The sequence below is a fragment of the Mobula birostris genome, chromosome 13 (assembly GCF_030028105.1).
Source record: "Mobula birostris isolate sMobBir1 chromosome 13, sMobBir1.hap1, whole genome shotgun sequence".
NCBI lineage: Eukaryota > Metazoa > Chordata > Chondrichthyes > Myliobatiformes > Myliobatidae > Mobula > Mobula birostris.
This window is the reverse complement of record NC_092382.1, coordinates 24,351,421-24,360,627: the sequence shown is the minus strand read 5'-3', so window position 1 is coordinate 24,360,627 and position 9,207 is coordinate 24,351,421. Positions and strand designations below refer to the sequence as shown.

At 47.8% G+C, this 9,207-nt stretch overlaps 3 protein-coding genes across 3 annotated transcripts in view; 2 read left to right on the top strand and 1 right to left on the bottom strand.

The window, feature by feature from the left end:
* The window catches only part of LOC140208596 (uncharacterized), a 587,054-nt gene that overhangs the window by 31,960 nt on the left and 545,887 nt on the right, over positions 1 to 9,207 (top strand). The window lies entirely within an intron of this gene.
* Positions 1 to 9,207, bottom strand: part of LOC140207854 (uncharacterized) — a 144,865-nt gene that overhangs the window by 74,105 nt on the left and 61,553 nt on the right. The gene's annotated exons all lie outside the window — the stretch shown is intronic.
* The window catches only part of LOC140208591 (uncharacterized), a 51,924-nt gene continuing 45,726 nt past the window's right edge, over positions 3,010 to 9,207 (top strand). The window contains exon 1 of the mRNA XM_072277368.1: positions 3,010 to 3,547. The gene's annotated coding sequence lies outside the window, so the exon portion shown is untranslated. The remainder of the gene's footprint in view (positions 3,548 to 9,207) is intronic.

Sequence of the window (9,207 nt, the reverse complement as noted above, 5' to 3'; positions counted from 1 at the left end):
ACACACCCTGTCCCCTTCACTCTCCGTGTGTTCACCCGTAACACACACAGCCACACACACACACCCTGTCCCCTTCATTCTCCGTGTGTTCACTCGTGACACACACACACACACACACCCTGTCCCCTTCACTCTCCGTGTTCACCCGTGACACACACACACACCCTGTCCCCTTCACTCTCCGTGTGTTCACCCATGACACACACACACACCCTGTCCCCTTCACTCTCCGTGTGTTCACCCGTGACACACACACACACACACCCTGTCCCCTTCACTCTCCGTGTGTTCACCCGTGACACACACACACACCCTGTCCCCTTCACTCTCCGTGTGTTCACCCGTGACACACACACACACCCTGTCCCCTTCACTCTCCGTGTGTTCACCCGTGACACACACACACACCCTGTCCCCTTCACTCTCCGTGTGTTCACCCGTGACACACACACACACACCCTGTCCCCTTCACTCTCCGTGTGTTCACCCGTGACACACACACACACACCCTGTCCCCTTCACTCTCCGTGTGTTCACCCGTGACACACACACACACACCCTGTCCCCTTCACTCTCCGTGTGTTCACCCGTGACACACACACACACACCCTGTCCCCTTCACTCTCCGTGTGTTCACCCGTGACACACACACACACACCCTGTCCCCTTCACTCTCCGTGTGTTCACCCGTGACACACACACACACCCTGTCCCCTTCACTCTCCGTGTGTTCACCCGTGACACACACACACACACACACACCCTGTCCCCTTCACTCTCCGTGTGTTCACCCGTGACACACACACACATCCTGTCCCCTTCACTCTCCGTGTGTTCACCTGTGACACACACACACCCTGTCCCCTTCACTCTCCGTGTGTTCACCCGTGACACACACACACACACACACACACACACACACACACACACACACCCTGTCCCCTTCACTCTCCGTGTTTTCACCCATGACACACACACACACACCCTGTCCCCTTCACTCTCCGTGTGTTCACCCGTGACACACACACACCCTGTCCCCTTCACTCTCCGTGTGTTCACCCGTGACACACACACACACCCTGTCCCCTTCACTCTCCGTGTGTTCACCCATGACATCACACACACACCCTGTCCCCTTCACTCTCCGTGTGTTCACCCGTGACACACACACACACACACACACCCTGCCCCCTTCACTCTCCGTGTGTTCACCCGTGACACACAAACACACACCCTGTCCCCTTCACTCTCCGTGTGTTCACCCGTAACACACACAGCCACACACACACACCCTGTCCCCTTCATTCTCCGTGTGTTCACTCGTGACACACACACACACACACACCCTGTCCCCTTCACCCTCCGTGTTCACCCGTGACACACACACACACCCTGTCCCCTTCACTCTCCGTGTGTTCACCCGTGACACACACACACACCCTGTCCCCTTCACTCTCCGTGTGTTCACCCGTGACACACACACACACCCTGTCCCCTTCACTCTCCGTGTGTTCACCCGTGACACACACACACACCCTGTCCCCTTCACTCTCCGTGTGTTCACCCGTGACACACACACACACCCTGTCCCCTTCACTCTCCGTGTGTTCACCCGTGACACACACACACACCCTGTCCCCTTCACTCTCCGTGTGTTCACCCGTGACACACACACACACACCCTGTCCCCTTCACTCTCCGTGTGTTCACCCGTGACACACACACACACCCTGTCCCCTTCACTCTCCGTGTGTTCACCCGTGACACACACACACACACACACACACCCTGTCCCCTTCACTCTCCGTGTGTTCACCCGTGACACACACACACACCCTGTCCCCTTCACTCTCCGTGTGTTCACCCGTGACACACACACAGACTCTGTCCCCTTCACTCTCCGTGTGTTCACCCGTGACACACACACACACACCCTGTCCCCTTCACTCTCCGTGTGTTCACCCGTGACACACACACACACACCCTGTCCCCTTCACTCTCCGCGTGTTCACCCGTGACACACACACACACACCCTGTCCCCTTCACTCTCCGTGTGTTCACCCGTGACACACACACAGACCCTGTCCCCTTCACTCTCCGTGTGTTCACCCGTGACACACACACACACACCCTGTCCCCTTCACTCTCCGTGTGTTCACCCGTGACACACACACACACACCCTGTCCCCTTCACTCTCCGTGTGTTCACCCGCGACACACACACACCCTGTCCCCTTCACTCTCCGTGTGTTCACCCGTGACACACACACACACACACACACCCTGTCCCCTTCACTCTCCGTGTGTTCACCCATGACCGTGTCGCCACCCACAGCTCCAATCTGCAGGTTAAATCCGCTGACTGACCGGCCTCATCTCCAATAATAATAGGTCAGCCGGCAGAGAAGGAGTCATCACCCCGACTCAAGGAAACAACCTCTGCCTCCCGGTGACAGAAACAACGGAGCTGGTTGTGGGCGACAGGAGGAATGGAGATAGGGGCCAAATTCAACATTTCCAAGTCTGTTATTGACACAAAATGCATATTTCAATACTGATCAAGGCACAATGTGTTTTATTTATTGTTAATGGCATAAAACATATTTATAGATGGTTACTGACACAGAATCGTATAATTTGTGTTCTGTGTGTTATCTGAATGTACTTGCCTGTGATGCTGCTGCAAGTCCGTGTTTCTCTGTTCCTGTACCTTCCCGTACTTGTGCACTTAGCAATAAACTCAACAGGACCTGAGACAACTCAGTGAGATGTGATTAGTGACGATCACCTTGGCAGCTCGGTAGGTTGAATGTCTGAGACAGTACGCTGTTAAATGCAAAACCCTGAACAGTGTTGATGATCAGAGGGATCTTAGACTCCAAGTTCATTGCTCCCTGAGAGAGACTGCACAGATTGATCAGGTGGTTAAGAAGGCAAATGGCGTGGTTGTCTTCATTAGTTGATGCCTTGAGTTGAAACGTCAGGAAGCTGTGTTGCAGCTTTATAAAACTCCAGTCAGGCCACATCCGGAGTGTTTCATACAGTTCTGATCACCCCACTCTGGGAAGGATGACGGGGCTTTGGAGAGGGCGCAGAAGAGGTTAGCCTGGGTTAGAGGGCATGAGCTGTAACGAGAGGCTGGACAAACTTGGGTTGTTTTCTCCAGGCTGGCCTGAGACTGGATGGACGTTTATAAGATTATGAGAGGAACAGATGGAGTGGACAGACGATTCAAAGAGGTTGAAAAGTCGAATACATTTAAGGTCAGAGGAGATGTGAGGGGCAAGTTTCAGTGAGTTTTGTTCTTAGTAACATTAAGCAGAAATGTTTGTTTTTCCTTTTTATTGTTAATGTGCTTCATTGTCTTTCATGTTAAAGTTAGACCTGCGGTGAGAGATTTATTGGAAGAAAAACCCCAACTGGAAGCGAACCACGACTGAAGATGAGGGAACAGCAACAAGTGAACCAGCCCGAGGATTGAGAGCATCAACTGGAGAGCACCCATCTGACTCGGAGAATCCAGTGATTCAGTCAGGAGAAAGTTTGGTGAGTCTCATTTACTCAAACACTGGTCCTTTAGACATTGCATACCTGTACAAAGGAAGGCAGGAAATAGTTGGTGTGAGACTGAATGTGCCCAGAAGAACCAGTTATGCCTCTGTCAGACCCAGCTGCAATCACTCCAGGTCTGGTAATGTGCTTCCAGCAGCCCAACCCTTTAATACCACTCCCATTCTGTGGAAGTCGAATCCAGATAAAGTCTCTCAGAGACCGTGTAAGTACAAACTCTTTATTCCACGCACTTTGGCCTTACTCAGTTAGCCGCTCAAACAGGAGCAGTGTATGACTGTTCTGCCCAATCCACTAACTGACTAACAATTCCCCTTACACCACAGATATATCCGTCCAGATACCCCCCACACAAGACAGGCTGGAGCCAAAGTTATTTGCTAAAGACAAATTACAAAATAGTCATAATGGCTTACACACACACAACAGACTGAATCTGTCCTATCTCTACACATGAGTGCACAAGGAGATAAGCATCCTGAAACCCCAGCTAGCCACCCTCAAGGAGAAATGTGGCTCAGCGTGGCTTAGCACATCTGTTGACAATCAGCAGTTTCTTTCAAAAAAACAGGCTGCTATTGTTTAACAATATTGTTTAACAAAGAGTTAATCCTTTAACATATCTTATCATTAGATTCAACTTTATTGTCATTGTGCTGAGTACAAATACAAAGCCAATGAAATGCATTTAGCATCTGACCAGAAATGCAAAGAATAGTGTTACTTACAAAATAACTGTGAATTAAAAAAGTGCTACAGCACACAAATATGAAAGTATTGAGACAGTACAATACGGATGCAATACTGCTTAGCGCTGTGATGAGAGGTTCAGCAGGGTCACAGCCTCAGGGAAGAAGCTCTTCCTGTGCCTGCTGGTGCGGGAGTGGAGGCTCCTGTAGCGCCTGCTGGATGGGAGGAGAGTAAAAAGTCCATGGTTAGGGTGAGATGCATCCTTGATAATGTGTTTCGCCCTGCCCAGGCAGCGTTTATGGTAGATGTTCTCAATGGTGGGCAAGTGGGTGCCGATAATCCGCTGGGCAGTTTTCATCACACACTGGAGTGCTTTGCAGTCCGATACGGGACAATTGCCATACCACACTGAGATGCAGTTGGTGAGTATGCTCTCAATGGTACAGCGGTAAAAGTCCGTCAATATCCTGGGACAGAGGTGAGCTTTCTTCATGCTGCGCAGGAAATAAAGGCGTGTTGCGCCTTTTTGATCAGGATGGAGGAGTTCAGGGACCAGGTGAGATCCTCGGAAATGTGGACACCAAGGAATTTGAAGCTTGATACACGCTCCATTACAGATCCGTTGTTGTAGATGGGGACGTGAATGTGACTCCCGCCATGCCTGAAGTCCACAATGATCTCCTTTTGACCAGTACATGATGATCAAAGCAGTAATGTTTTCCAGAGAAAGCAACCGAGTACAGCATTGGCTTATCAGTGGGTAAAAACAGTGTACAACAGTAATTATAACAATGATATGTACAACTATTAGGCCATAATGCAATATCATGCCCCACATATTACCGAACAGGCCTTTGAAGACCCCCATTTCGACCCTTTGGTGACCCCATGTAAATCCTGCCCTACTTAATGCTGCAGTCTCCTCGGCCAGAGAGGGATGTAATGTTAGTAGACTCATTAGGGAAATAAGTGTAGCATTCTGCATCAATAATAGCACAGGTTCCCCCTTTCTCAGCTGGGATAAAATCTAAAGCCATACGATTCTGTAGGACTGTTTGCCAAATTGCAATAATTTCAGTGGATATTTTTGTTCCTTGGGCCTGTGTTTCTGTCAGGGCCCCTGCAGTATTGTGGTCAGCTCCTCAAGTGCTGTAGCCAAATTGATTATCTCTCGTGAATTCCTGGCTACTCCATAGGAGAGAAAAGTGATCATCCAAAGTTGTTCAGTCTCAGTTATTCCTCTCTGCTGCTGGCCACCTGCAAGTATGGCCAGGATGCATGTTTCCCAGCATAGGAACTTCTGTTTGGTGGAGGCCTGAGATACCATCCCTCAAAACACTGACAGCCACAGTCATCTCTGACTAGACCACAGTTCCTCACCTCTCTTCCCCGGGTGTTATTTGAGAAAGCCCAGGCTGAGAGTTCCTCACTCTGGTTGAGCGGGATTTCTGACATTGTAATCATAGTTTTACCATGCTGTGGAGTTTCGGCACAAACCCAGCAGACACCTAGTTCTACCTGTTTGGCATACGTGTGACACAGAGACAGAAAGGTGTTAACATGGGGGCCCCCGGATGCTGGGGTGAGCCCTCTGAAAGACATAAACACAAATACCACTATCAACCAATACATCTTCCTTTAGTCCGAGAGAGTCCTTCTGCTCAGTTCCTTTAGTAACATGTTTGTAGTCTGTTCGATGTATCCACCGAGATTGCCCCTTCAGTTTCACAGCCGTGGGAGTGGTCAGTAACTCCTGATATGGTCCTCTCCACCGAGGTTCGAGTTTCCCTCGATCCCAGTTCTTAATCAGGACAAAATCCCCAGGTTCTCGGGTGAGATAGTAACTCCTCTCTGCGGGGTAGTTCTCTTCCTTGTAAGCCTGTCGTACCTGTGAATGTAATGCTTGGAAAATTTTGGTTAGTTTGCATGTATATTTCCCCATCTCTTCCCCTAGGGTATGCATATTGAATTTTGCTGGTAGACTTACTGGAAACAATGGTACCCAAGGTCTTGGTCCCCAGGGTGTCCTCATGGGCGGTCCATAAATGATTTCAGCTGGTGACAACCCTGTTTTCCCCTGTGGGGTAACCCTCATGTGGAACAGGGCTAACGGTAGAACCTTCAACCAAGTGAGTCCAGTCTCCACCGTTAGTTTGGCCAATTTACTCTTCAGAGTGCCATTGGCTCTTTCCACAATGCCAGTGGGCCGTGGGTTGTGTACACAGTAGAATTGTTGCTGGATAGCCAAGTTGTTACATGTTGTTACATGTCTCTTTATCTACTTTCACCACAAAGCATGGGCCATTGTCAGAGCTCAGTATCTCTCAGTTTCTCAGTACCTGGGAATTATTTCCCATAATAATACCTTCACAACAGTCATACCAGTATTATTGGTAGTTGGAATAGCTTCAATCCATCTACTAAACACATCTATAATAACTAAGGAGTATCTATAGCAATATACTCTAGGCAATACAATAAAATCAACTTGTAGACACGAGAAAGATTCACCTGTCAAGGGAGTCGTACCCGGTGTGCAGGGTACAGGTTACCGACCATTCCCTCCTTTTCCAGGTGTGTACAATTATGTATATAATCGACCAATATTGGTAAAAACTGTGTAGGAACACAAACCTGTCCCACTGGGGTGATCTGAAAACCTGGGTCGGGGTCTTTCCGACACCCCATCTGGGACCACAGTTTGAGCTCCTCCTCAGAGGCGTCCCCCTGAAAAGTACGTACCTCCCGCATGTCTGGCAAACCCGTTCTGCTTCAGTCACAGAGGGTTGCTTGACGGGAACCCGAGGGGACTACAACTACCGAGGATTGTGCTGCACTTTTCACTGTCTAATCTGCTAAAGCGTTGCCTTTAGTGACCCGGTCGGACATGTGACTGTGGGCCGCACATTTAATAATAGCCAGAACTCGAGGTAGCTGCAGAGCGGTGAGCACGAGGGGTGATTGATAAGTTCTTGGCCTAAGGTAGGAGGAGTCAATTTTAGAAAACCTCACATATTTATTTTTCAACATAGCCCGGTCCTACATTTACACACTTAGTCCAGCGGTCGTGCTGCATACGGATCTTGGACCTCCAGAAAGTGTCCACAGCAGGGGTGATTGATAAATTTGTAGCCTAAGGTAGAAGGAGATGAGTTATACAGCTCTCGTTAATTAAGATGTTCACCTTTAATATTAGTTCCTGTTGGGGTTGATATGGTTTGGAAAACCGGGTCCCAATAATATGTCAAAGCTTGTTGCATTTGATTTTGGTCATTGTCAGGCCAATCCTTATTATTAGTTTTAATCATGTTGGCTAATTTAATTGGTCAGCATTCTTAATTACTTAGATAAGAGAGTTCACTAAATCAAGGTTTTAATTACAGATTGATAAATTGTCCAGTCCTTATCAGGTATTCCCTTTGCAAGGCCCTGATTTAATTACAGAGAGATGTTCATTCCTGTCCTTATCGGCGAGTCCTCCTCTCTTTACTCAAATGAGGATACAATGTATAATATTATCAGCTAAAGAGGGTGCAAGGTATAATGTTATCAGCTCTCAGTGCATCTCTCTGCAAGCCGCAGAGAACCAGTAATGAGCCTGTCTTAGCTAACCGCAGAAGACAGAGTTTACTTGTTCAAAAATTCCTATACAGTCCCAGTTATCCTTGCAGCCAGAGGTTACATAGGATCAAAATGATTTTTTTAATATCCTCAATTCCTCAGGAGGGTTCAGGGGAAATATTTATGTACAATACAGAAACTGGTGTTACCTGTGTATATTGTGGCCATGCAAAAGTTGCTGGAGAATTTACAAGTGGGAAGAAGTGGAGTGATATTTGGAAATCTGACTTTTTGAAGCGTAATTCAGCAAGCAAACCAAATATGGACAATGTGCAAAAGCTCTGGTGAGAAAATCCTTCATTACCCGTTACAGGCCTGTTACATAGGTTGTGTGAGAATGCAGATGGGACTCGATCAAACCCAGAGGAAATCAAAGTTCTTATTGACAATGATTTGATAGCTGTTAAAATGAATACCACTCTATATAAAATTCACTGTGCACACTGGGTAAAAAAAAGCACAATACAAGATTTATGTGCACACTGGTCATTGCAAATTAAGGAGGACATTGGTGGGAAGGTGGGGAGACCTCCAGTGTCCCTGATGCCCTCACCTACAAGATGTGCATCCAGCTGCAGCTTGTAACCCTGCACTTTAAGGAGTTGGAACTTGAAACGGATGAATTCCGGATCATCCAGGAGCTGGAGGGGGTGATAGATATGACATGAAGAGAGGTGAGTTACACCTGAAGTGCAGGACACAGGAAACTTGGTGAGAGTCGGGAAGGGGAATGAGGTTAAATAGCCATCGCAGAGTACTCTTGTGGCCATCCCACGCAACAACAGGTGGATCCACTTTAGAAACTGTTGGGGGGATTTACCTGGCAGAGGAAAGTCAAAGGGGTGATAGGGGATTCGTTTGTTAGGGGAACAGAACAAGAGGGGACTAATATCCCAGTGGTAAGGCTTGCTAGTGCTAGTGTGGGGGGAGGGGGTGATGTGGTTAAAATAAGTTGTTGGGGGAATGGGAGCCAGAATGACAGAACAGATAGTGGAGAGGGTGAATTGAATTGAATTGACTTTTATTACATACATCCTTCATATACATGAGGAGTAGAAATCTTTATGTTATGTCTCCAGCTAAATCAGCAATGTGTAATTTATAGTAAATTATAATAAATAATTTGTACATAGGTCAGTCAATATAACATAGTTATGCAATTGTATCAGCATGAATTAATCAGTCTGATGGCCTGGTGGAAGATGATGTCCCGGAGCCTGTTGGTCCTTTTGCTGTGGTACCGTTTCCTGGATGGTAGCCGCAGGAACATCCAATGGTTGTGATTTGTGGTTGTGAATTGGGTCCCCAATATCCTTTGGGCTCTT